Source organism: Heterodontus francisci, chromosome 5 (assembly GCF_036365525.1).
Source record: "Heterodontus francisci isolate sHetFra1 chromosome 5, sHetFra1.hap1, whole genome shotgun sequence".
Taxonomy (NCBI): domain Eukaryota; kingdom Metazoa; phylum Chordata; class Chondrichthyes; order Heterodontiformes; family Heterodontidae; genus Heterodontus; species Heterodontus francisci.
The window spans coordinates 14,810,972-14,837,743 of record NC_090375.1 but is presented as its reverse complement, the minus strand read 5'-3'; positions in this window follow the sequence as shown (position 1 = coordinate 14,837,743).

Sequence of the window (26,772 nt, the reverse complement as noted above, 5' to 3'; positions counted from 1 at the left end):
TAACCAGTCTGTCATGCGGGACCTTGTCAAAAGCCTTGCTAAAATCCATGTGGACCACATCAACTGCACTACCCTCATCTATCTCCCTTGTTACTTCTTCAAAAAATGTGATCACGTTGGTGAGACAAGATCTCCCTTTAATGAATCCATGCTGACAATCCTTGATTAACCTGTGACTTTCTCAGTGACAGTTTATCTTGTCTCTCAGAATAGATTCCTATAATTTGCCACTACTGAGGTTTAGACTGACTTGCCTGTAATTCATTGGTCTGTCCCTCGCTCCCTTTTTTAAGCAGAAGTACAGCGTTAGCACTTCTCCAATCCTCTGACACCACACCTGTATCCAGTGAGGATTGGAAAATGATGGTCAGACCGTCTGCTATTTTCTCCCTTGCTTCTTTTAACAGCCTAGGGTACATTTAATTTGGCCCTGGTGATTTATCAACTTTCAAGGATGCTAATCCCATTAATACTTCCTCTCTCCCTATGTTTATCACATCCAATACTTCACACTCCTCCTCCTTAACTACAATATCTGCATCGTCCCTCTGTTTTGTGAAGACTGATGTAAAGTATTCATTCAGAACCTTACCAACATCTTCCGCTCCTATACGTAGGTTACCTTTTTGGTCTTTTATGGGTCCTACTCTTTCCATAGTTATCCTCTTACTCTTAATGTATTGACAAAACATCTTTGGATTCACCTTGATTTTGCTTGCCAATATTCTCTCCTGCCCTCTCTTTGTTTTTCAAATTTCCTTTTTGATTTCATCCCTCCACTTTCTATACTCCTCTCGGCTTTCTGTAGTATTGAGTTCATAGTGTCGGACCTAAGTTCTCCTTTTCTGCCTTATCTTACCCTGTCAGCTCCTTGACATCCATGGGGCTCTAGATTTGGCCATCTCACTCTTCTTCTTTGTTGTAACATGTTTACTCTGAACTTTTGAATCTCCCCTTTGAATGCCTCCCACTGTTCTGACACTGATTTACCTTCAAGTAGCTGTTTCCAGTCCACTTTCGCTAAATCACTCCTCAGTTTAGTAAAATTGGCCTTGCCCCAATTGAGAACTCTAACTCCTGTTCTATCGCTGTACTTTTCCATAATTATCTTAAAACTGACTTGATTATGATCACTACCACCAAAATGCTTTCCCATTGCCACTGCTTCCACCTGCCCATCTTCATTCCTAAAACTAAGACTAAAATTACACCCTCTCTTGTTGGACTTGCGACATACTGGGCAAAAAAGTTCTCCTGAATGCACCTCAAGATTTCTGCTCCCTCGATTCCGTTCACACTAAAACTATTCCAGTTAATATTGGGGTAATTAAAATCCCCTACTATTACGGCCCTATTGTGCTTGCACTTCTCAGAGATTTGCCTACATATCTGCTCTTCTATCTCCCTCTGACAGTTTTGGGGTTTATTGTACACTCCCAGCAGTATGATTGCCCCTTTTTTGTTTCTTAGCTCAATCCATATGGCCTCATTTGATGAACCTTTCGACATATCATCCCTCTTCACAGCTGTAATAGTTTCCTTGATCAAAATTGCCACTCCCTCTCCTTTCTTATCCCCCTCCTTATCGCGTCTGAAAATCCTGTAACCAGTAATGTTGCGCTGCCATTCTTGTCCCTCCTTAAGCCATGTTTCTGTAATGTTTCTGTTATGATATCATACTGCTATGTGTCTATCTGTGCCCTCAACTCATCTGCTTTATTTTCTATACTTCTTGCATTGAAATAGATACCCTTGAGCACTGCCAAACTCTTTTTTTTATTTTCTAACCTTTGTTTCCTCTGTCTTCCAGATTCATCCATTAATTTTCTGCCTTCCATTTTCATTTCTGATTTTGTCCCAGCTGAGTCTACCCTCAGGTCCCCACCCCCCTGTCAAACTAGTTTAAACCCTCCCCAACAGCACTAGCAAAACATCCCGCAAGGAACTCAATCAGAACCCTTAGGAGTATTGACAGGCAGAGAGATCTGGGCGTACAGGTCCACAGGTCACTGAAAGTGGCAACGCAGGTGGATAAGGTAGTCAAGAAGGCATACGGCATGCTTGCTTTCATCGGTCGGGGCATAGAGTATAAAAATTGGCAAGTCATGCTGCAGCTGTACAGAACTTTAGTTAGGCCACACTTGGAATATTGCGTGCAATTCTGGTCGCCACACTACCAGAAGGATGTGGAGGCTTTGGAGAGGGTACAGAAGAGGTTTACCAGGATGTTGCTTGGTCTGGAGGGCATTAGCTATGAGGAGAGGTTGGAAAAACTCGGATTGTTTTCACTGGAACGACGGAGGTGGAGGGGCGACATGATAGAGGTTTACAAAGTTATGAGCGGCATGGACAGAGTGGATAGTCAGAAGCTTTTTCCCAGGGTGGAAGAGTCAGTTACTAGGGTACATAGGTTTAAAGTGAGAGGGGCAAAGTTTAGAGGGGATGTGCGAGGCAAGTTCTTTACACAGAGGGTAGTGAGTGACTGGAACTTGCTGCCAGGGGAGGTGGTGGAAGCGGGTACGATAGCAACGTTTAAGAGGCATCTTGACAAATACATGAATAGGATGGGAATAGAGGGATACGGTTCCCGGAAATGCAGAAGGTTTTAGTTTAGGCAGGCATCAAGATCGGCGCAGGCTAGGAGGGCCAAATGGCCTGTTCCTGTGCAGTACTGTTCTTTGTTCTTTGTTCTTTGTCCCGGCTCTGTTCAGGTGCAGCCCATCTGGCCTGTACAGGTCCCATCTCCCCCAGAGCTGGTCCCAACGTCCCAGGAAACTAAAGCCCTCCCTCCTGCACCATCTTTCCAGCCACGCATTCATCTGTCTTATCCTATTTCTATACTCAATTGTGCGTGGCACTGGGAGTAATTCGGAGATGACTACTTTTGAGGTCCTGCTTGCTAATTTCTTACCTAGCTCTCTAAATTCTGACTGTAGGACCACATCCTTCTTTCTACCTGTGTCGTTGGTTACGATGTGGACCACGACTGCTGGCTGTCCACCCTCCCCCTTCAGGATGCTCTGCAGCCACTCAGTGGCATCCTTGACCCTGGCACCAGGGAGGCAACACACCAACCTGGATTCATATCTGTGGCCACAGAAATTCCTGATTGTTCCCCTGATTATTGAATTACCTATCACTATAGCTCTTCCAGTCTTTCCTGTACCCCCTGTGCAGCTGAGCCACCCATGGTGCCATGGACTTGGCTCTGGCTGCACTCCCCAGGTGAAGTATCACTTTCCTCAGTATTCAGAATTGAATACCTGTTGAAGAATGAGATGCACTCAGGTTTCTCCTGCACTACCTGCCTGATTCTTTTTGACTGCCTGGTGGTCACCCATTCCCTGTCTCCCTGCTGTGGAGCATAGGGTGACCACATCTATAAACATGCTATCCATGTAGCTCTCATCCTCATGAATGCAGCGCAGTGTTGCCAGCTGATGCTCAAGTTCCAAAACCCGGAGCGCACGCTGCCGCCATTTACAACACTTCCTGCACAAATGGTTCTCCAGGATATGGGAAGCATCCTGGAGCTCCCACATAGCACAGGAGGTGCACTCTCGAGGTTGATGAACCCCTGCCATTCCTTTATTTATCAATTGATCCTTTGCTACTGCTAAAAAAACCTTACCAATTTTACAACACCTTAGAATTATTAATAAAATCTTACTAGTACTGATAAATCCCACTAAAAATCAATACAGTTCACTAGTTAAGATAAACGTTACTCAAAAAAAAACTCACCAGCTACTCATTTGTTCCTTATTATTAATACCTAATTTAACCTCTTTTTTAGTCTGCCTTTGTTGAGACCCTATAATCCAGCCATTTACACACACACCCTAACGGTAGTGTACTAACCCAGCTATTTCCTGATACTCCCTAACAGCAGTTACTCACCAACCAATCACCTTGCAGCTTTCCTGTGATGTCACTGTTTACTTTGTTTTCAAACCTCTGCGTGTCTGGACTCCTCTCCGCTCTGCTCAGCTCTCGCTGTTTCCCGCTCTCTGAGTGAACTCTCCCTCTCTCTCTCTCTCCTGGGTTCTTTACACTCTGCTCCACTCTCGCTGTTTCCCGCTCTCCGAGTGAACTCTCGTTCTCGCTCCCTCTCTCCTGGGTTCATTACGCTCTGCTCAGCTCTCGCTGTTTCCCGCTCTCTGAGTGAACTCTCCCTCTCTCTCTCTCTCCTGGGTTCTTTACACTCTGCTCCACTCTCGCTGTTTCCCGCTCTCCGAGTGAACTCTCGTTCTCGCTCCCTCTCTCCTGGGTTCATTACGCTCTGCTCCGCTCTCGCTGTTTCCCGCTCTCTGAGTGAACTCTCCCTCTCTCTCTCTCTCCTGGGTTCTTTACACTCTGCTCCACTCTCGCTGTTTCCCGCTCTCCGAGTGAACTCTCGTTCTCTCTCCCTCTCTCCTGGGTTCATTACGCTCTGCTCCGCTCTCGCTGTTTCCCACTCTCTGAGTGAGCTCTCGCTCTCTCTCTCTCTCCCGGCTCTTTATGCTCTGCTCAGCTCTCGCTGTTTCCCGCTCTCCGAGTTTCCAATACTGTTGCTGCCAACAGAATGCATATTTAAAATAAACAAGAAATGCTGGAACCACTCAGCAGGTCTGGCAGCATCTGTGGAAAGAGAAGCAGAGTTAACGTTTCGGGTCAGTGACCCTTCATCGGAACCCCCAGTTCTGACCCGAAACATTAACTCTGCTTCTCGTTCCACAGATGTTGCCAGACCTGCTGAGTGGTTCCAGCATTTCTTGTTTTTATTTCAGATTTCCAGCATCCGCAGTATTTTGCTTTTATTTAAAATAAACAAACTCAATTAGCTTTTTCCAGCATCCACAGTATTTTGCTTTTATTAAACTCTATGGTATTGTAGCCACCATCATTCTCATCTCGCTGTAATGAATCTGATTAGAATGCAACATCAAAAACACAGGTACAGTAAGAGTTACACAACACACGAGGCCATCGAGCCCTTTGTGCCTTTGTTGGTTCTTTGAAAGAGCTGTCCAATTAGTCCCACTCCCCTGCTCTTTCCACATAGCCCTGTAAATGTTTCCTTTTGAACTATTTATCCAATTCCCTTTTGAAAGTTATTATTGCAGCTGCTTCCACTGCCCTTTCAGATCAGCGCAACTCACCGTGTAAACTGAAATTCTCCTCATCTCGCCCTCTGCGTCTCTTGCTAATTACCTTATACCTGTGTCCTCTGGTTACTGATTCTCCTGCTAATAGCAACAGTTTATCTGTATTTACTCTATCAAAACCACACATAATTATGAACAACCTCTATTAAATCTCCTGTTAACCTTCTCGGCTCTAAGGAGAACAATCCATCTTCTCCAGTCTTTCCACATAACTGAAGTCCCTATTCTAGTAAATGAAAACAGAAAGTGCCGGAAATACTCGGCAGGTCTAGCAGCATCGGTGGAGAGAGAAACAGAGTTAACGTTTCAGGTCTATGACCTTTCATCAGCATCGTTGACCTGAAACATTGAGCAGAATTTTCCCGTAGGCTTTGGAACCCCAACATTGGGACCAAAAGGGGGTCCCGAGGCCGCACGTGCTGGGAGTGAGTTGCAATCTACCAGGAGGTGGCCGACTAAATTGGCCACCTCCGAGCTCGCTGCCCTATTAAGGGAGAGGTGGGCACTGCTGAGGCAGGTCGGCAAACATGAGGGCATCTCAGCAAGGAGGTGCCCTCACTGGCCTGCACATCAATCATTAAATAGCTGGGATATAGACTGGTAGGTGAGTCAAGAGGGGGAAACCCCTCCGCTGAATCGGTCTGTCCCGCAATTGCGGCCTTTTGTGAACGCAGCCCCCTCTCTGAGACGTGGACCCTCCAGCTCCGATGGCTCCCTGGCCTACCCCAGGGAGGCTGCCTCCACTGAGCTGGGTTGTGGGGGCGGGGGGGGGGGAGGTGGTGGTGTTTGCGGAGGCCACTCCATCACTGGCAAAATGCTGGCAAGGCTGCAAAATCACCCCTTCAACAATGTTAATTGGCAGGCCTGGCTCCTCCATGGTACAAGCAGTCAATCCCCTTCACAGTCTGCCCCGGGCAAATCCAAGTCTACCACCATGGGCCCAGGAAAATTCAGCTCCAGAGAAGCTGCCAGACCTGCTGAGTATTTCCAGAATTTTCTGTTTTGTTCTGGATTTCCAGCATCTGCAGTACACAAGAACACAAGAGGAGGAGTAGGAGCAGGCCATTCGGCCCCTCGAGCCTGCTCTGCCATTTGATAAAATCATGGTTGATCTGATTGTGGCCTCAATTCCACTTTCTTGCCTGCCTACCATAACCCTTGGCTCCCTTGTCGATCAAAAATCTTTCTAACTCAGCTTTGAATATGTTCAATGACCCTGCCTCCACTGCTCTCTGTGGAAGAGAATTCCAGATGCTAACAATCCTCTGAGAGAAAACATTTCTGCTCATCTGTCTTAAATAGGAGACCCCTTATTTTTAAACTGTGTCCCCCTAGTTCAAGACACCTGCACAAGAGGAAACATCTTCTCAGCATCCACCCTGTTAAGTCCCCTCAGGATCTTATATGTTTCAACAAGATCACTTCAGATTTTGCTTTTATATTATCATTCTAGTAAATCTCCTGCACACTGTCTCCAAGGTCGTGACATCTTTCCAAATATGTGGTGTTGAACACAATATTCCAGCTGGGATCTAACTTCTGAGTGTTAATCATGCAGCCTTGGGTTTAAGAAAAAGAAGGATCAGATTGACACCCTCCTAAATCTTGACTTAGAAGTATAGGGCACAATTTCAAAATTTGATTTAATTGGCCATTGTAAATTGCCCCTAATGTAGGTAGGTGGTAGTAGAATTGAGGAAAGTTGTGGACGTGGTAGGGAATATGGGATTAATGTAGGATTAGTATAAATGGGTGGTTGATGGTTGGCACAGACTCAGTGTGCCAAAGGGCCTGTTTCAGTGCTGTATCTCTCTATGACTCTATGACCCAAAACTTGGAAGTATTGTGAACTGTGAGGATAATGATAGACTTCAAGAGGACATAAACAGGCTGATGGAATAGGCGGAAAATGTCAGATGAAATTTAATGCAGAAAAGCTTGAAGTGATATATTTTGGTAGGAAAAATGAGAGGAGGACTGGAGAGGCTGGGGTTTGTTCTCCTGGAGATGCAGGATCAGAGAGACCTAGGAGTATTTTTTTCATTTGTTCTTGGGATGTGGGCATCGCTGGCTAGGCCAGTATTTATTGCCCATCCCTAATTGCCCTTGAGAAGGAGTTGGTGAGCTGCCTTCTAGAACTGCTGTGGTCCCTGTGGGGTAGGTATACAAACAGTGCTGTTAGGAAGGGAGTTCCAAGATTATGATGCAGTGACAGTGAAGGAATGGCGATATAGTTCTAAGTCAGGTCGGCGTGTGACTTGGAGTGGAACTTGCAGGTGGTGGTATTTCTATACGTTTGTTGTCCTTGTCCTTCGAGGTGGTAGAGGTTGCGGGTTTGGAAGGTGCTGTCTAGGGAGCCTTGGTGCATTGCTGCAGTGCATCTTGTAGATGGTACACACTGCTGCCACTGTGCGTCGGTGGTGGAGGGAGTGAATGTTTGTAGATGGGACGCCAATCAAGCGGGCTGCTTTGTCCTGGATGGTGTCGAGCTTCTTGAGTGTTGTTGGAGCTGCACCCATCCAGGCAAGTGGAGAGTATTCCATCACACTCCTGACTTGTGCCTTGTAGATGGTGGACAGGCTTTGGGGAGTCAGGAGGTGAGTTACTCGCTGCAGGATTCCTAGTCTCTGACCTGCTCTTGTAGCCATGGTATTTATATGGCTACTCCAGTTCAGTTTCTGGTCAATGGTAGCCCCTAGGATGTTGATAGAGGGGGTTGCAGCGATGGTAATGCTGTTGAATGTCAAGGGGAGATTGTTAGATTCTCTCTTGTTGGAGATGGTCTTTGCCTGGCACTTGTGTGGTGCAAATGTTACTTACCACTTATCAGCCCAAGCCTGGATATTGTCCAAGTCTTGCTGCAATTCTGCACAAAGTGCTTCAGTATCTGAGGAGTCACGAATGGTGCTGAACATGGTGCAATCATCAGCGAACATCCCCACTTCTGACCTTATGATTGAAGGAGCTGAAGATGGTTGGGCCTAGGACACCACTACCCTGAGGATGTCCTGCAGTGATGTCCTGGAGTTCAGATGATTGACATCCAACAGCCACAGCCATCTTCCTTTGCGCTAGGTATGACTCCAACCAGCGAAGATTTTTCCCCCTGATTCCCATTGTCTTCAGTTTTGCTAGGGCTCCTTGATGCCATACTCTGTCAAATGCTGCCTTGATGTCAAGGGCAGTCACTCTCACCTCACCTCTTGAGCTCAGCTCTTTTGTCCATGTTTGAACCAAGGCTGTAATGAGGTCAGGAGTTATAGGCAGGGTGCAGAAAAGATTTACGAGAATGATTCCAGGGATGAGGAACTTCAGTTACATGGATAGATTGGAGAAGCTGAGATTGTTCTTTTTAGAGAAGAGAAGGATGAGAGGTGATTTGATACATGTGTTCAAACTCATGAGGGGTCTGGACAGAGTAGATAGGGAAAAACTGTTCCCATTGGCAGAAGGGTCAAGAACCAGAGGACAATGATTTAAGGAGATTGGCAAAAGAACCAAAGGCGACATGAGGAAAAGCTTTTTTATGCAGCGAGTGATTAGGATCTGGAATGCAATTATGGCTTTCAAAAGGGAATAATTATCTGAACAGAAAACATTTGCGGGGCTAAGAGGAAAGGGCATGAGAGTGGGACTAGTCAAATTGTTTTTTCTATGAGCTAGCATACTCGCACAATGGGCTGAGTGGCTTCTTTCTGTGCTTCTACAGACTATGATTGCAATTGGCCTTGGTTAATTGGCGGGGTGAGACCTACTTTGATTTTCCCTTTTTAGATGTTGACCGACTTGCCGTGTAGCCCCCAAATTTTCAGGTTTTATTTTATATTTTGAGCTTTTTTTCAAGTTCCTTCCTTTTTATTGGCACTATTTCAGCTGGTATTTTATACAGAGCTAAATGTAATCATCATGACTAAATACCAATGCGAATATGCAATGGATTACTTTAGACACTTGGAATTGTCCATATTAAGTAGCTTTGAAATGTTTGCACATTTTTTCTGTTAATTGCTTTCTACTCATTGCTCCTTTCTGTGTTGTATTATCTCCATTATGATGTTGCTTCATATAGTCTGCTTTTTGTGATAACAAGCAGCCTGCTGTGGGCAAAGAATGAGTAATCAGCTATTACCACACGGCAGTTACCATTTTCTAGGAGACATAATGAAATCCTAAGAGACGGCTTTTATGCTTCGAGACTGAAACCCCATGTCACTGGGACATCAATGAGGAAATGACACTAGAAGGCTGATTGTAATATATTACCTTAATTTGTGAGGAACCAGCTAAATGGTTCTGCTCCATTGATTCATCTAATGCTAGTAGCAGATGAGATTTGCGAAGGTGCTTTGTGAACCTATGTCCGCAGGGAACTGCCTCGGACCTGCCTAGACTGATTTCACTTAAGAGCCATCAAAGAGAGAGGCTTTGATCGCATCTGTCTACATGCCGTATTTTCAAAACGATAATCTCCTCTGCAATATAGTGAATACGAGGCAAATATCATCATTTGAATAGCCAAGGACCCACTTGAGTAAAAACAAAAATTGTGCTAATGCTGCTGCTCAGTAGGTTGCACTCTTGTCTCTGAGGCAGAAGTTTGTGGGTTCGTAGTCCCACTCAAGAGATATGGTAGGCTGATGCTCCTGCTGCAGTACTGAGGGAGTGCTGCACTGTCGGAGCTGGTGTCTTGGATGAGATGTTAACCTTTTTTGCCCCTTGGGTGAAGGTAAAAGATCCCATGGTACTGTTCGAAGAAGAGCAGGGGATTTCTCCTTGGTGTCCCAGCCAATATTCGGTCCTCAGCAAACAGACTTAAGACAGATAATCTGGTTAATGTCACATTGCTGTTTGTGGGAGCTTGCTGTGTGCAAATTGGCTACTGCGTTTCCTACATTTCAGTGATTACATCTCCAAAGTACGCCATTGGCTGTAAAGTGCTTTAGCCCTGAGGTTGTGAAAAGGAGCTATATAAATGCAAGTCTTTCTTTCTTTCTTGGCCTTAGCATGTAAAGATTTGAAAGACTACACTTTCACTGAAAATTACTCTGTAATTCTGCTTACAATGTAGTCCAGTTTGGACCCAACATGAGGAACAATTCTATGGGCAGGTAGATCTATGGAAAGGTACCATGTACATTATCAGGAAGATTCCCATGTACCAGGATGACATTTTTTTTTTTTTAAAGCCCAAAGGCAAATGATGTAAATATTTGGAGCTTTTATTAAGCATCACCACTGGGAATCTCCTTGAGGGTTCTCCCAACCAACCCCTGTACATTCACATGTCTAGCTGGAGTTTCCACCAATCTGATGCCAAAGTTACGAAAGCAGATCGAGTGAACTGCCAAGGAAATTTCAGATGTACATCTTTTACAAAATCATGGAATGGCTACAGCACAGAAGGAGGCCATTAGGCCCATCGTGTCTGTGCTGGCTCTGTGCAACAGCAACTCACCTCGTCCCATTCCCCCGCCTTTTCCCATAGCCCTGAAAAATGTTTTGATTCAGATAATTATTCAATTCCCTTTTGAAAGCCACAATTGAATCAGCCTCCACCACACTCTCAGGCAGTGCATTCCAGATCCCAACCACTTGCTGCGAGAAAAAGTTTTCCCTCACGTTGCCTTTGCGTCTTTTGTCAATCACCTTAAATCTGTGTCCTCTGGTTGTTGACCTTTCTGCAAGTGGAACAGTTTCTCCCTATCCACTTTGTCCACACCCCTCATAATTTTGAATACCTCTATTAAACCTCCTCTTAATCTCCTCTTCTCTCAGGGGAACAGCCCCAGATTCTCCAATCCATCCCCATAACTGAAGTACCTCATTCCTAGAACTAGTTTTGTCAATCTTTTCTGCACTCTCTCTAATGCCTTCACATTCTTCCTAAACTGTGGTACCCAGAATTGGACACAATACTCCAGTTGAGACCGAACCAGTGTTTTATATAGGTTTCTTATAGCTTCCTTGTTTTTGTACTCTATGCCTCAGGATCCCATATGCTTTATTAACTGTTTTATTAACTGCTTTCTCAACCTGCCCTGCCACCTCCAATGATTCATGCACTTAGTGGTGACGTAGTGGTATTGCCACTGAACAAGAGACCCAGCATATTGCTCTGGGTTTGAATCCCACCACAGCAGAAAGTGAAATTTGAATTCAATTAATAAATCTGGAATTAAAAACTATTTAATGATGGCCATGAAACCATTGTCAATTGTTGCAAAAACCCATCTGGTTCACTAATGCCCTTTAGGGAAGGAAATCTGCTGTCCTTACCTGGTCTGGCCTACACGTGACTCCAGACCCACAGCAATGTGGCTGACTCTTAAATGGCCTAACAAGCTACTCAGTTGTATCTAACCACTACAAAGTCAATAAGGAATGATGCTGGATGCATCCCCCTGCAAAGTCCTCCTTGCTAATATCTGGAGGCTTGTGCTAAAGTTGGGAGAGCTGTCCCACCGACTAGTCAAACAACAGTCTAAAATAGTCATACTGACCAAATCACAACTTTCAGACACTGCCATCCCCAGGGATGTTCTGTCCCACTGGCAGGACAGACCCAGCAGAGGTGTTGGCATAGCGGTATACAGGCAGGAGGGAGCTGCCTGGGAGTCCTCAATATTGACTCCGGACCCCATGAAGTCTCATAGCATCAGGTCAAACATGGGCAAGGAAACCTCCTGCTGATTACCACCTACCACCCCCTTCAGCTGATGAATCAGTACTCCTCTATGTTGAAAAACACTGAGGGTGGCAAGGGCACAGAATGTACTCTGGGTGTGGACTTCGATGTCCATCACCAAGAGTGGCTTGGTAGCACCACTACTAGCTGAGTCCTACAGGACATAGCTGCTAGACTGGTCTGGGGCAGGTGGTGAGGGAAGCAACAAGACGGAAAAATATACTTGTCCTCACCAATCTGCCTACCGCAGCTGCATCTGTCAATGACAGTATTGGTAGGAGTGACCATTGCACAGTCCTTGGTGGAGACAAATCTTCACATTGAGGATACCCTCCTTCGTGTTGTGTGGCACTACCACCATGCTAAATGGGATAGATTTAGGACAGATCTAGCAGCTCAAAACTGGGCATCCATGAGGCACTGTGGGCCATCAGCAGCAGCAGAATTGTACTCAACTACAATCTGTAACCTCATGGCCCGGCATATAACCCACTCTACCATTACCATCAAACCGCGGATCAACCCTGGTTCAATGAAGAGTGCAGGAGGGCATGCCAGGAGCAGCATCAGGCATATCTCAAAAGGAGGTGTCAACCTGGTGATGCTACAACCCAGGATTACTTGTGTGCCAAACAGCGTAAGCATCATGCAATAGACAGAGCCAAGGGATCCCACAACCAACGGATCAGATCTAACTCTGCAGTCCTGCCACATCCTGTTGTGAATAGTGGTGGACAATTAAACAACTAACTGGAGGAGGTGGCTCCACAAACATCCCCATCCTCAAATCATGGGGGAGCCCAGCACATCAGTGCGAAAGATAAGGTTGAAGCATTTGCACCAATCTTCAGCCAGAAGTGCTGATTGGATGATCTATCTTGGCCTCCTCCTGAGGTCCCCAGCATCACAGATGCCAGACTTCAGCCAATTTGATTCACTGCACGTGCTATCAAGAAACAATTGAAGGCACTAGATACTGCAAAGGCTATGGGCCCTGACAACATTCTGGCAATAGTATTGACGACCTGTGCTCCAGAACTTGCTGCGTCCCTAGCCAAGTTGTTCCAGTACAGCTACAACACTGGCATCTACCCTGCAATGTGGAAAATTGCCTAGTTATGTCCTGTACACAAAAAGCAGGACAAGTCCAACCTGGCCAATTACCACCCCATCAGCCTACTCTCAATCACAGTAAAGTGATGGAAGGTGTCATCGACAGTGCTATCAAGCGGCACTTGCTTACCAATAACCTGCTCAGAGGCGCTCAGTTTGGGTTCCGCCAGGGCCAGCACTGTGGGTGTACCTACCTCCCATGGACTGCAGCGGTTCAAGAAGGCAGCTCACCACCGCCCTCTCAAAGGCAATTAGGGATGGGCAATAAATGCTGGTGTAGCCAACAACGCCCACATCCCATGAATGAATAGAAAAAAAGTCTTCACATCCTTCCTAAAGTGTGGTGCTCAGTATTGGACACAATACTCCGGTTGAAGCCAAACTGGTGTGTTATCTTTCTTTTCCTTTTATTTTTCTTTCCCTTAGAAAGATGAAATTTCCTTCCTTGTGATGAAGAATTCAATGCTCCAAACGTATTTGCAGCTGAGCCTTTGATGTCTATAAATAACCAAGTGATAGTATCAATAATGGAACTGATTGGAAAGTGATGCAGTGATATTTTGGACTTTTAATTCATTGAGGAATATTGGAACAGGAATGGCCCCTCTGAATGCTTCACTGGTGCAATATTATTCCATAAAAGAAGGGTACAAGGGGATTTAAAAAGGGTTTTGATAAGGTCAGTCAGAGAAACTGATATTCTGACATCTGTGCCATATTAGCAATGAACACAATAACCATCGGTTCATCCCTGGCACTCCATGTGTTGCTAAGTGCCCTTTGCCAGTGGAGGAGTGGCAATGTAGATCTGTGGCTGGAGTTGCCAAAATTCAATGGTTGGAGCATGTACCGTAATCTGTGCAATAAATGGAAGCGTGTCAGTCAGTTTCTCAGTTTGATTTTTTTGGCAAATATTTTCAAAACAAGCTAGGATACAAACATTTTAACCTTTCACAGAAATAAAAACTTTTCAAACTACTTCACTTTAAGGAGTCATAGGATCATACAACACAGAAGGAGGTCATCCGGCCCATCGTCTTTATGCTGGCTCTTTGAAAGAGCTATCCAGTTAGTCCGATTCCCTTGCTCTCTTTCCCCACAGCCTAGATTTTTCTGCTCAAGACTCTGGATTGGGATTCCATCCCTTAACCTTCTAACGCAAAGGTGAGCATGCTACCCACTGTGCCATGACTCCCCATGCCACAGCCTTGCATGCTACAAAATAGTCTATGGCAGAGGTTCTCAGAGGACGGATCCTGACATTTACACTGGGATCGATGACCCACATATATTCTGACCCCTCTTGTTTATCACTCAGGCTCCTGGTTTGAAGACAAGGGACTGCATTAACCACAGAGCTGCTTATTAAAGCTATTTTCACAAGCCTCAAGGAACAATTGAAAGGGACACTGATTTACAGTGGCTGAAGAAATTCAATTCCAATTTACTACATGAGGTTCTGGGATATTTTCGGATGCTTTGAACAATTATATTCCATAATCCTGTTCATTTTGCAATTGACTTTTTTTTCTACTGCTTGGATATCAATAACAAGGGGGATTCCGAAATTAGGGGCCATCAATATAAGATAGTCAGTAATAAATCCAATGAGAAATTCAGGAGAGAGTGTTTAGAATATGGACCTTGCTACCACAGGGAGTGGTTGATATGAATAGCATAGAAACATTTAAGAGGAAGCTAGATAAACACATGAAGTAGAAAGGAATAGAAGGATATGTTGATAGGGTGAGATGAAGTAAGGTGGGAGAAGGATCATATGGAGCGTACATACTGGAATGGAACAATTAGGCCTGTTTCTGTGCTGAAAATTCTATGTAATTCTACAAAAATCTGTTTTATTACGTGGATTTCTTTAAATTTTGTCAGTATTTTGGAATTAAATTCCACATCCCATGACGGATGTATATCATCAGCCATGGCCAAATACTTCCTTCTTGTGACATGTTCATGACAAGGGCTTCATCATGTCATGAGCATTGAAATGCATGAGATTGAAGTTTTTCTGCAGGAGTAGAATCGCTTTGTACAGGAAAGCCCGAGCATCTCAGCAGGAGCTAAATTGTTTTCAGTAATACTGAAGAATACTTGACCAATTGCAGATCAGCAGGTTTTGCATCAGCACTGTGACAGAAATGAACTTTTCTATCCCCTGGTTGGTACACAATGATTGGGCCAGATTTTGCTCTCAAAACAACAGTGAGGCTAATGACGCTCGACGTTATTTTTGCACGTCTGCTACAACAACTTCAGGCGAGAGGCAGATGTGTGGTTAAACTCAAACATCTCAAAGTTGCCGTCCGAGACTTCGCGAAAATGGTATCTCAGTCTGCCTCACCATTGGCATACTTTAAACAACATGAAATTGCAGTTTTTGTGTGCTAGATACAAGCTAAACTCATCACGCTAAGTTAATTCAAGTCATTTTAAGTTTAAGTACACTTTGAACGACATGATACATGTTAATTACTGCCAAACAACCTCTGGCATTGAACATTAACTACTACAGATGTGGTGTCTCATTGCTTCAGCTTATAATTGTTGTTGGAGATTTTAAAAATGTAAACGCTGTTTGAAGGTTTTCATGATGAGAGCAGTAAGGTTGAGTAAGATGATTTATGGTTTACACCATGTGAATTTCTCTGAAAAGAGCTGTTGTTTTCTTGAAAAGAGAGTTCTGACAAGAACTGTTAGGACTTGACATTTCGGGCAACATACTCTGCCCATCTTCTGGAGAAAAGACTGCATTTGTGGAAGAGGTGGGTTTATATGCGGTGGAGGATGGGAGTGTGGGTGGGATCTTGCTACTGATTGCTCAGGCTTAGTGTGCCTGTGATAGTTGGTACATGTTATTGTTCTTGCTGCTGATTGGTTGGCTATTGTCTTCCATTCTTTACTCTTGTACAAAGAACAAAGAACAAAGAAAATTACAGCACAGGAACAGGCCCTTCGGCCCTCCAAGCCTACGCCGATCCAGATCCTCTATCTAAACCTGTCGCCTATTTTCTAAGGGTCTGTATCTCTTTGCTTCCTGCCCATTCATGTATCTGTCTAGATACATCTTAAAAGATGCTATTGTGCCCGTGTCTACCACCTCCGCTGGCAACGCGTTCCAGGCACCCACCACCCTCTGCGTAAAGAACTTTCCACGCATATCCCCCCTAAACTTTTCCCCTTTCACTTTGAACTCGTGACCCCTAGTAATTGAATCCCCCACTCTGGGAAAAAGCATCTTGCTATCCAACCTGTCTATACCTCTCATGATTTTGTACACCTCAATCAGGTCCCCCCTCAACCTCCGTCTTTCTAATGAAAATAATCCTAATCTACTCAACCTCTCTTCATAGCTAGCGCCCTCCATACCAGGCAACATCCTGGTGAACCTCCTCTGCACCCTCTCCAAAGCATCCACATCCTTTTGGTAATGTGGCGACCAGAACTGCACGCAGTATTCCAAATGTAGCCGAACCAAAGTCCTATACAACTGTAACATGGCCTGCCAACTCTTGTACTCAATACCCCGTCCGATGAAGGAAAGCATGCTGTCTGCCTTCTTGACCATTCTATTGACCTGCGTTGCCACCTTCAGGGAACAATGGAGCTGAACACCCAAATCTCTCTGTACATCAATTTTCCCCAGGACTTTTCCATTTACTGTATAGTTCACTCTTGAATTGGATCTTCCAAAATGCATCACCTCACATTTGCCCTGATTGAACTCCATCTGCCATTTCTCTGCCCAACTCTCCAATCTATCTATATTCTGCTGTATTCTCTGACAGTCCCCTTCACTATCTGCTACTCCACCAATCTTAGTGTCATCTGCAAACTTGCTAATCAGACCACCTATACTTTCCTCCAAATCATTTATGTATATCACAAACAACAGTGGTGCCAGCACGGATCCCTGTGGAACACCACTGGTTACACGTCTCCATTTTGAAAAACTCCCTTCCACTGCTACTCTCTGTCTCCTGTTGCCCAGCCAGTTCTTTATCCATCTAGCTAGTACACCTTCGACCCCATGCGCCTTCACTTTCTCCATCAGCCTACCATGGGGAACCTTATCAAACGCCTTACTGAAGTCCATGTATATGACATCTACAGCCCTTCCCTCATCAATCAACTTTGTCACTTCCTCAAAGAATTCTATCAAGTTGGTAAGACATGACCTTCCCTGCACAAAACCATGTTGCCTATCACTGATAAGCCCATTTTCTTCCAAATGGGAATAGATCCTATCCCTCAGTATCTTCTCCAGCAGCTTCCCTACCACTGATGTCAGGCTCACCGGTCTATAATTACCTGGATTATCCCTGCTACCCTTCTTAAACAAGGGGACAACATTAGCAATTCTCCAGTCCTCCGGGACCTCACCCGTGTTTAAGGATGCTGCAAAGATATCTGTTAAGGCCCCAACTATTTCCTCTCTCACTTCCCACAGTAACCTGGGATAGATCCCATCCGGACCTGGGGACTTGTCCACCTTAATGCCTTTTAGAATACCCAACACTTCCTCCCTCCTTATGCCGACTTGACCTAGAGTAATCAAACATCTGTTCCTAACCTCAACATCCTTCATGTCCCTCTCCTCGGTGAATACCGATGCAAATTGTACTCAAATTGTACTCAAATCCCCTTTGCAATGAAGGCCAACATACCATTTGCCTTCCTAATTGCTTGCTGCACCTGCATGCTAGCTTTTAGTGACTCATGAACAAGGACACTCAGGTCCCTTTGGATATCAACACTTCTCCACCTCTCACCATTTAAGTAATACTCTGCACTTTCTGTTTTTTTTTTTAACCAAACTGGATCACTTCACATTATATTCCATCTGCCATGTTGTTGCCCATTCAATTAGCCTGTCCAAATCCCCTTGAAGCCTCCTTGCATCCTCCTCACAACTTACATTCCCACCTAGTTTTGTGTCATCAGCAAATTCAGAAATGTTACATCTGGTCCCCACATCCAAATCATTTATATAGATTGTGAATAGCTGTGGCCCCAGCACTGATCCTTGCGGTACCCCACTAGTCACAGCCTGCCATCCTGAGAATGACCCATTTATTCCTACTCTCTGATTTCTGTCTGTTAACCAATTATCAATCCATATATTTCCTCTAATCCATCTGAAAATCCAAAAACACTAAATCCACTGGTTCTCCTTTATCTATGCTACAAGTAACATCCTCAAAATCTCCAACAGCTTTGTCAAACATAATTTCCCTTTCACAACTGACTCTGCCCAATCATATCACTATTTTCCAAGTGTCCTGTGATCTCATCCTTTATAATAGATTCTAACATTTTCTCCACTACTGATGTCAAACTAACAGGTCTGTAGTTCTCCATTTTCTCTCTCGCTCCCTTTGTAAATAGTGGGGTTACATTTACTACTTTCCAGTCTGCAGGAACCCTTCCAGAATCTATAGAATTTTGAAAGATAACCACTAATGCATCCATTATTCTCTACAGCCACTCCTTCAATACTCTGGGATGTCGCTCATCTGGTCCTGGGGATTAATCAACATTCAATCCAATTAATTTTTCAAGTACTACCTCTTTATTGATACTTATTTCCTCATTATTACAAGTCCCTTGGTTTCCTAGTATTTCCGGGACATTTCCTGTGCCTTCCTCGTTGAAGACAGACAAAGAGTAATAGTTTAGTCTTGCCACCATTTCCTCATTCTCCACTACAAACTCTCCTGTCTCTGCCTGCAATGGATTCACATTTGTCCTTGTTAATTTTTTCTTTTTCACATACTTAAAGAAGTTTTTACAGTCTGCCTTTATGTTTCGAGCCAGCTTCTGTTCATAATCCCTTTTCCCTTTCGTTACCAGTTTCTTCGTCCTCCTTTGTTGGATTCTAAATTGCTCCCAATCCTTGGGCTTAGCACTTTTTCTGGCAATCCTATAAGCCACTTTCTTTGACCTAATGCAATCTTTAACTTCTTCTGTTAGCCATGGTTGATTCACCTTTCTTGTTGGGTTTTTGTGTCTTGGAGGAATGTATATTTGTTATCAACCATGTAATACCTCTTTAAATACTAGCCATTGCCTATCTACTGCCAAATCTCTTAATGTATTTTCCCAATCACCATAGCCAACTTTTCCCTCATACCTTCATATTTTCTTTGTTCAGATTTAAGCCCTCTTTCAGAATGAACTGTATCTCTTCCAAACTTCATGGAAAATCGTATCATATGGTGGTCACTAATTCCTTTACAGCAAGATTATTAATTAGCCTTTCTCATTACATTATATTAAATCTAAAATAGCCCAATCCCCAGTTGGTTCTTCCGCATACTGCTCCAGAAACCCATCTTGTATACATTCCAAGAATTCATCCTCCACAGCATTAGTGCTAATTAGTATTACCCAATCTACATGTGAATAGAAGTCACCCGTTATTACTGTATTGCCAATGCTACATGCAGCTCTAATTTCCTGATTTATACCATGCCCAACATTACCACTACAGTTTGGTGGCCTATAAACAACTCCCGCCAATGTTTTCTGGCCCTTGTTGTTTTTTAGGTCCACTCAAACTGATTCTACATCTTTCTCCTTCGATCTAAAATCCTTTCTCACTAATGTACTGATCTTGTCCCTTATTAACAGCACTACCTAACCTCCTTTTCCCCTCTGCCTATCCTTTGTTAATGACCAAAATCTCTGAATATTCAGTTCCCAGTCCTGGTCACCCTGTAACCTCTGTAATTGCAATTAAATCTTACCCATTTACCTCTATTTGTGCCTTCAAATAATTTACCTTGTTGCAAATGCTGTGTGGATTCAGAACTTTGTCTTAACATTGTTCCTCATTCCGATCCTATTTGATGTTTGTCTTCGTTTCATCTGCCTTCTAATTTCGCTTACTACTTTTCTACTTCCTGTTATCAGTATTGCTTCCCTCCAATCTGACCTCTGTCAATTTAGTTGAAACCCTCCACAACAGCACGAGCAAATCTTCCTGTGAGGATGTTAGTCCCAGTCCTGCTAAGGTGCAACCTGTCCATCTTGTACAGGTCCCACCTACCCTATTCCAGCTTGCAAGCTTCAAATCCTGCCTGTTGACTGCCCACCTTTGCATACTTCGGCTACAATCAGAAACCCTGTTGGAGGAAGTCATCTGCATCGCTGTCTCCAAGAGACCCACTGAACCTCTTCAAACTAAAGCCTCAGGGCCACAAAATTCAACTAGAAGCCAGCTGAATCACCAAACTCCACAGACAGTATACCTATTTTTCTATGGCGTCTAACTCAACGGGCTGGACTTTAAAGCCCCTCCACCATTGGGAGCATTGTCCACTCGCCCAGATAGCGGCAGGCCCCGTGCTGATCTCAGCAGCGGTGGTGAGGCTTCATCGCGGCCGCCCCACCGCTCGGCAATGGGACCCCCAATTGAAAATGTAAACCAATTTACATACCTGGGTAAATGAGGTTCCCATCACTTCCTTCATCGCTGCACCGATCTTCATTTGGGCGGCCGACAATGTCGTGCCTTCAAATCCAAGCTCAGGAAAACGTGGCGTGACGCCAGTGGGGAGGGGGGAGGAGGATTGTTTCTCTTTGTGGGAGGAGGAGAGTGGGGTTAAAACATAGTGCATTGGTCGGGGGGGCTGTTGGGAAGGGATAAAGGGCAAAGGTGCTGAACCTTGAGGGGTGAAGGTCAAATTCTTAATAAATAAATTCCGGGGGTGAAAAGAGCAGGAATGTTTTGAAATGCTATTATGGGAGGACAGGGGGATGGAGGTTTGAGAAAGAATTTAATGTTATTTTAATTCTTCTTTTTGGTCATTAAACTGACCATTTGGTCATTTAATTTTACAATCTCCATTAACGGCTGTAAGCCCTCTAAAAATGGCCCCGGCGCCTGCACACTGGTGACAGACGCCATTGTCTGCAATGCCTCGCCTGCCCCCTCCATGTGATCATGGGGTGCTGGCGCCACGGCCATGCAAATGAGCCACCGCATTTGAAATCGCGGTGCCCGTGCGGGCAGGGAGCATTTTCTTTGTGTCCGCCGCCTACTTGAACTCTTAAAATTCAGCCCAACCAATCTACCTTTGCCCACTTTGTAACCTATTTGTGTGTTTGTAAACCTTTAGTGTGTGTGTGTGTGTGTGTGAGTGCAAGTTGGTATGTAGTTTTTGTTTTCATTTGTTCGTTTAGGTACAATAAAGATAACCTCTTTCTTTGTGAAACACAAGGAAACCTGTCCAATTGTTTCTTGTTATGCTCATAGCAAGTAAGTAATCAAACACCTACTGAATTTGCCAGTACATCCACTTTAAGAAAGAATTAAACCTGTTGTGGTGAAAAAAGGACGGGGAAAAGAGGGAAGCCCTTTGACCCCCTCATCACTTGACCGTAACAATATCCATTCCCTAATGGGACTCCGATAATTAGTTCCTCATTTTATTTATGGCTCCAACTGAAACTGTTCCATTGTTTGATTCCTCTTATGTGTGGCACAAGAAATATTGTGACCCCTGGTCATGGGGCTTGGCACCATCCCACAATGTTGCTGGTGATCTGTCCTGAATATCATTAAAATAGCCATATTCCATCACAAGTACGTGACTGAAGCCAGGCACATATCTGGAATGAATGGCGTCAGCAAAATTGGAGCATTAGTAAACATCCGTACGGAGCTAATCTTGCACTGAATAATTTGGTTAATTTTTTTGTATGGCAACCTAAGAGGGTGTGCATTTTATAACCATGTTGTCATGCAGACCCCACCGCCACCTGCCAAGAATGAGGCATATTAATTTTGTCATATGAACATTGATTTTAAACTGTTGCTGGTGCGAGGAAATGACCTGTTGAACAGATCAGCCGTGGCTGGAAAAACATTTGCATACTAACAGACAGTGCTTGGAGGGACAAAGGGCTATTCCCTGCTCCAATTTAACCCACGATAGGCTTTGAGCACCAGGTATTGTGTGTAAGAAGAGACATTCCAGGTTTGGCTAAGACAAGAGAATCCACAAACAGACATGGTCGGACCAGCTAGTCACATGACTAACCTGCTTGGCAACCTGGGTTTTTTCTTAATTGTACAAAGTGTTTGAACTGAGAGACTGCAGAATACTCCTGGACTGAAGAGGACCTCTCCTATCTATCTGCTGTCATCTATTTCTCATGGAACTCCAGATCCACTGAACACACCTGAACCCCAAGAGAGAAAATTTAAGAAGAATACTGGGCCCCAGTGAAAAGTAAGATCTGCCTATAATCAAGGACTCGACAGTGAGCTCAAAGAACCGTGACAAACCGTAAAAATCCCTCTTCAGATATTGCCTCAAACTTTTCCACTTTAATCTTCTCTTTTCTGTCTCTATCTGCATGTGTGTTTATTGCATACACATGCTAGTTTGGGCACGTCATGTATCCATAGGCGTTAACTGAATTAGAGTTTAAGTTTAATAAAGTTCAATCTTTTCTCTTTAAACCTAAGAAAACCTGTTTGTGCTGGATTCTTTGCCTTGTAATATGATCACTCCATAGTCGCCTCACAGCGACCAAAACAACACGGAAGGCAGCAGTTACAGGTTATAAGTCCAGCTCAATTGGCATAGAGATTGGGCACCACCGGTTGCCTTTGTCGGTGGGAGAGGTCATCGCATCTCACTGGACAGCTACCGCCCGCCTCGAGCTGGGCAGACCCCGGTCAGAAAGGTTCTGTCCCGCCACAGTCCACCTGCTTCAATGGATGCTTGGATCTCAGGGTCATTGCCTGACAAGTGGACTGTAACACCGCACCAAACAGCACGACAAAAAAAGGAAAGAAGGTACCAACCCTTTGTTTTGCAAGCTGGAACGTCAGAACTATGTGTCCTGGCCTGTCGGAAGACCTTGCACAAATCAACGACACTCAGAAGACCGCCATCATTAACAACGAGCTCAGTAGACTCAATGTGGACATTGCAGAACTTCAGGAGACACGCCTCCCTGCGAGCGGATCGCTAAGAGAGCAAGACTTCACTTTGGCAGGGTCGGGATCCTGAAGAACCAAGACAGCATGGAGTGGGCTTCTCCATCAGAAACTCTTTGCTCAGCATGAGAATGCCACCTTCAAATGGCTCGGAATGCATACTGTCCATCTGACTGCTCACCGCCTCTGGCTCAGTACACCTACTCAGCATCTATACTCCAACACTCTGCTCCCCACCTGAAGCTAAAGACCAGTTCTACGAGGAGCTCCATAATATCATCAGTAGCATTCCTAATACTGAACATTTGTTCCTGCTGGGGGACTTTAATGCCAGGGTTGGGGCCGACCATTACTCATGGCCCTCCTGCCTTGGGTTCTATGGCATTGGAAGGATGAATGAGAATGGACAGAGACTGCTGGAGTTGTGTACCTATCACAACCTCTGCATCATCAACTCGTTCTTTCATACTAAACCCTGTCACCAGGTTTTATGGAGACACCCAAGCTCACGTCGTTGGCACCAGCGGACCTCATCGTCACAAGGCGAGCCTCGATAAACAGTGTCCAAATCACACACAACTTCCACAGTGCAGACTGTGACACCGACCACTCCCTGGTGTGCAGCAAGGTTAGACTCAAACCAAAGAAGCTGCATCACTCCAAGCAGAAGGGCCGCCCGCGCATCAACACGAACAGAATTTCTCATCCACAGCTGTTACATATGTTTCTAAATTCACTTGAAAAAGCCCTTCAAAACACTCCCGCAGGGGATGCAGAGTCGAAGTGGGCCCACATCAGAGACGCCATCTATGACTCGGCAATGACCATCTTTGGCAAACATGAGAAGCAGAATGCAGACTGGTTTCAATCTCACTTTGAAGAGCTGGAACCTGTCATAGCCACTAAGCGTTCTGCACTGTTGAACTACAAGAAAGCCCCTAGCGAGTTAATATCCGTAGCACAAAAAACAGCCAGGCGCTGTGCAAATGACTACTGGCAACACCTATGCAGTCATATTAAGCTGGCCTCTGACACCAGAAACATCAGAGGAATGTATGATGGCATTAAGAGAGCTTTTGGGCCAACCATCAAGAAGATCGTCCCCCTCAAATCTAAATCAGGGGACACAATCACTGACCAATGCAAGCAAATGGACCGCTGGGTGGAGCACTACCTAGAACTGTACTCCAGGGAAAATGTTGTCACTGAGACCGCCCTCAATGCAGCCCAGTCTCTGTCAGTCATGGATGAGCTGGACGAACAGCCAACAAAATTGGAACTCAGTGATGCCATTGATTCTCTAGCCAGTGGAAAAGCCCCTGGAAAGGATGGCATTATCCCTGAAATAATCAAGAGTGCCAAGCCTGCTATACTCTCAGCAGTCCATGAACTGCTTTGTCTGTGCTGGAATGAGGGAGCAGTACCATTGGACATGCGCGATGCCAATATCATCACCCTCTATAAGAACAAGGGTGACCACGGTGACTGCAACAACTACTGTGGAATCTTCCTGCTCAGCAGAATGAGGAAAGTCTTCGCTTGAGTCGTTTTAAACAGGCTCCAGAAGCTGGCTAAGCGTGTCTACCCTGAGGCACAGTGTGGCTTTAGAGCAGAGGGATCCACCATTGACAAGCTGTTCTTCGCGAGCTACAGGAGAAATGCCGCGAATAACAGATGCCCCTCTACATTTGCTTTCATAGATCTCACCAAAGCCTTTGACCTCGTTAGCAGACGTAGTCTCTTCAGACTACTAGCAAAGATCGGATGTCCACCAAATCTACTAAGTATCATCACCTCATTCCATGACAATATGAAAGGCACAATTCAGCATAGTGGTGCCTCATCAGACCCCTTTCCTATCCTGAGTGGCGTGAAACAGGGCTGTGTTCTCGCACCTACACTGTTTGGGATTTTCTTCTCCCTGCTGCTCTCACATGCATTCAAGTCTTCAGAAGAAGGAATTTTCCTCCAAACAAGATCAGAGGGCAGGTTGTTCAACCTTGCCCATCTTAGAGTGAAGACCAAGGTGCGGAAAGTCTTCATCAGGGAACTCCTCTTTCCTGACGATGCAGCATTAACATCCCACGTAGAAGAGTGTCTGCAGAGACTCATCGACAGGATTGCGGCTGCCTGCAATGAATTTGGCCTAACCATCAGCCTCCAGAAAACGAACATCATGGGACAGGACGTTAGAAATGCTCCATCCATCAATATCGGCGACCACGCTCTGGAAGTGGTTCAAGAGTTCACCTACCTAGGCTCAACTATCACCAGTAACCTGTCTCTCGATGCAGAAATCAACAAGCACTTGGGAAAGGCTTCGTCTGCTATGTCCAGACTGGCCAAGAGGGTGTGGGAAAATGGCGCATTGACACGGAACACAAAAGTCCGTGTGTATCAAGCCTGTGTCCTCAATACCTTGCTCTATGGCGACGAGGCCTGGACAACATATGTCAGCCAAGAGTGACGTCTCAACTCATTCCATCTTCGCTGCCTCCGGAGAATCCTTGGCATCAGCTGGCAGGACCGTATCTCCAATGCAGAAGTCTTCGAGGCGGCCAACCGCCCCAGCATATACACCCTAGTGAGCCAGTGGCACTTGAGGTGGCTTGGCCATATGAGCCACATGGAAGATGGCAGGATCTCCAAGGACGCATTTTACAGTGAGCTCGTCACTGGTATCAGATCCACCTGCCCTCCATGTCTCTGCTTTAAAGACGTCTGCAAATGCGACATGAAGTCCTGTGACATTGACCACAAGTCGTGGGAGTCAGTTGCTAGTGATTGGCAGAGCTGGCGGGCAGCCATAAAAGCGGGGCTAAAGATTGGAGAGTCAAAGAGACTTAGCCGTTATCAGGAAAAAAGACAGAAGTGCAAGGAGAGAGCCAACTGTGTAACAGCCCCGACAACCAATTTTATCTGCAGTGCCTGTGGAAGAGTCTGTCACTCATGCCTCACGAATCGTGTCTCACGAATTCTCACGAATTTGAGTGAGTATTTCAAGGAGGTGACCAAGAGTATTGACGAGGTCAGGGTGATGGACGTTGTCTACATGGACTTTAGCAAGGCCTTTGACAAGGTCACGCATGGTAGGCTGGTCCAGAAAGTTCGAACACATGGGATCCAGGGTGAGCTAGCAAATTGGATACAAAATTGGCTTGGCGATAGGAGGCAGAGGGTGGTAGTGGAGGGTTGTTTTTCAGATTGGAGGCCAGTGACCAGTGGTGTGCCGCAGGGATCGGTGCTGGGCCCTCTGTTGTTTGTCATATATATTAATGACTTGGATGTGAATGTAAGGGGCATGATTTGTAAGTTTGTAGATGACACCAAAATTGGTGGTATAGTGGACAGTGAAGAAGGTTATCTAAGGTTACAACAGGATATAGACCAGCTGGGAAAGTGGGCAAATGGAATTTAACGCAGACAAGTGTGAAGTGATGCATTTTGGGAGGTTAAACAAGGGCAGGACATATACAGTGAATGGTAGGGCCCTGGGGAGTGTTGTTGAGCAGAGAGACCTTGGGGTGCAAGTGCATAGTTCCCTGAAAGTGGCAACACAGGTAGACAGGGTGGTGAAGAAGGCGTATGGCATGCTTGCCTTCATTGGCCGAGACATTGAGTACAAGAGTTGGGACGTCATGTTACAGTTGTACATAACGTTGGTTCGGCTGCATTTGGAATACTGTGTGCAGTTCTGGTCGCCGCACTACAGGAAAGATGTGATTAAGCTAGAGAGGGTGCAGAAAAGATTCACAAGGATGTTGCCTGGTTTGGAGGGCTTGAGTTATAAAGAGAGGTTGGATAGGCTGGGTCTGTTTTCCCTGGAGCGAAGGAGGCTGAGAGTGGACATGATAGAGGTA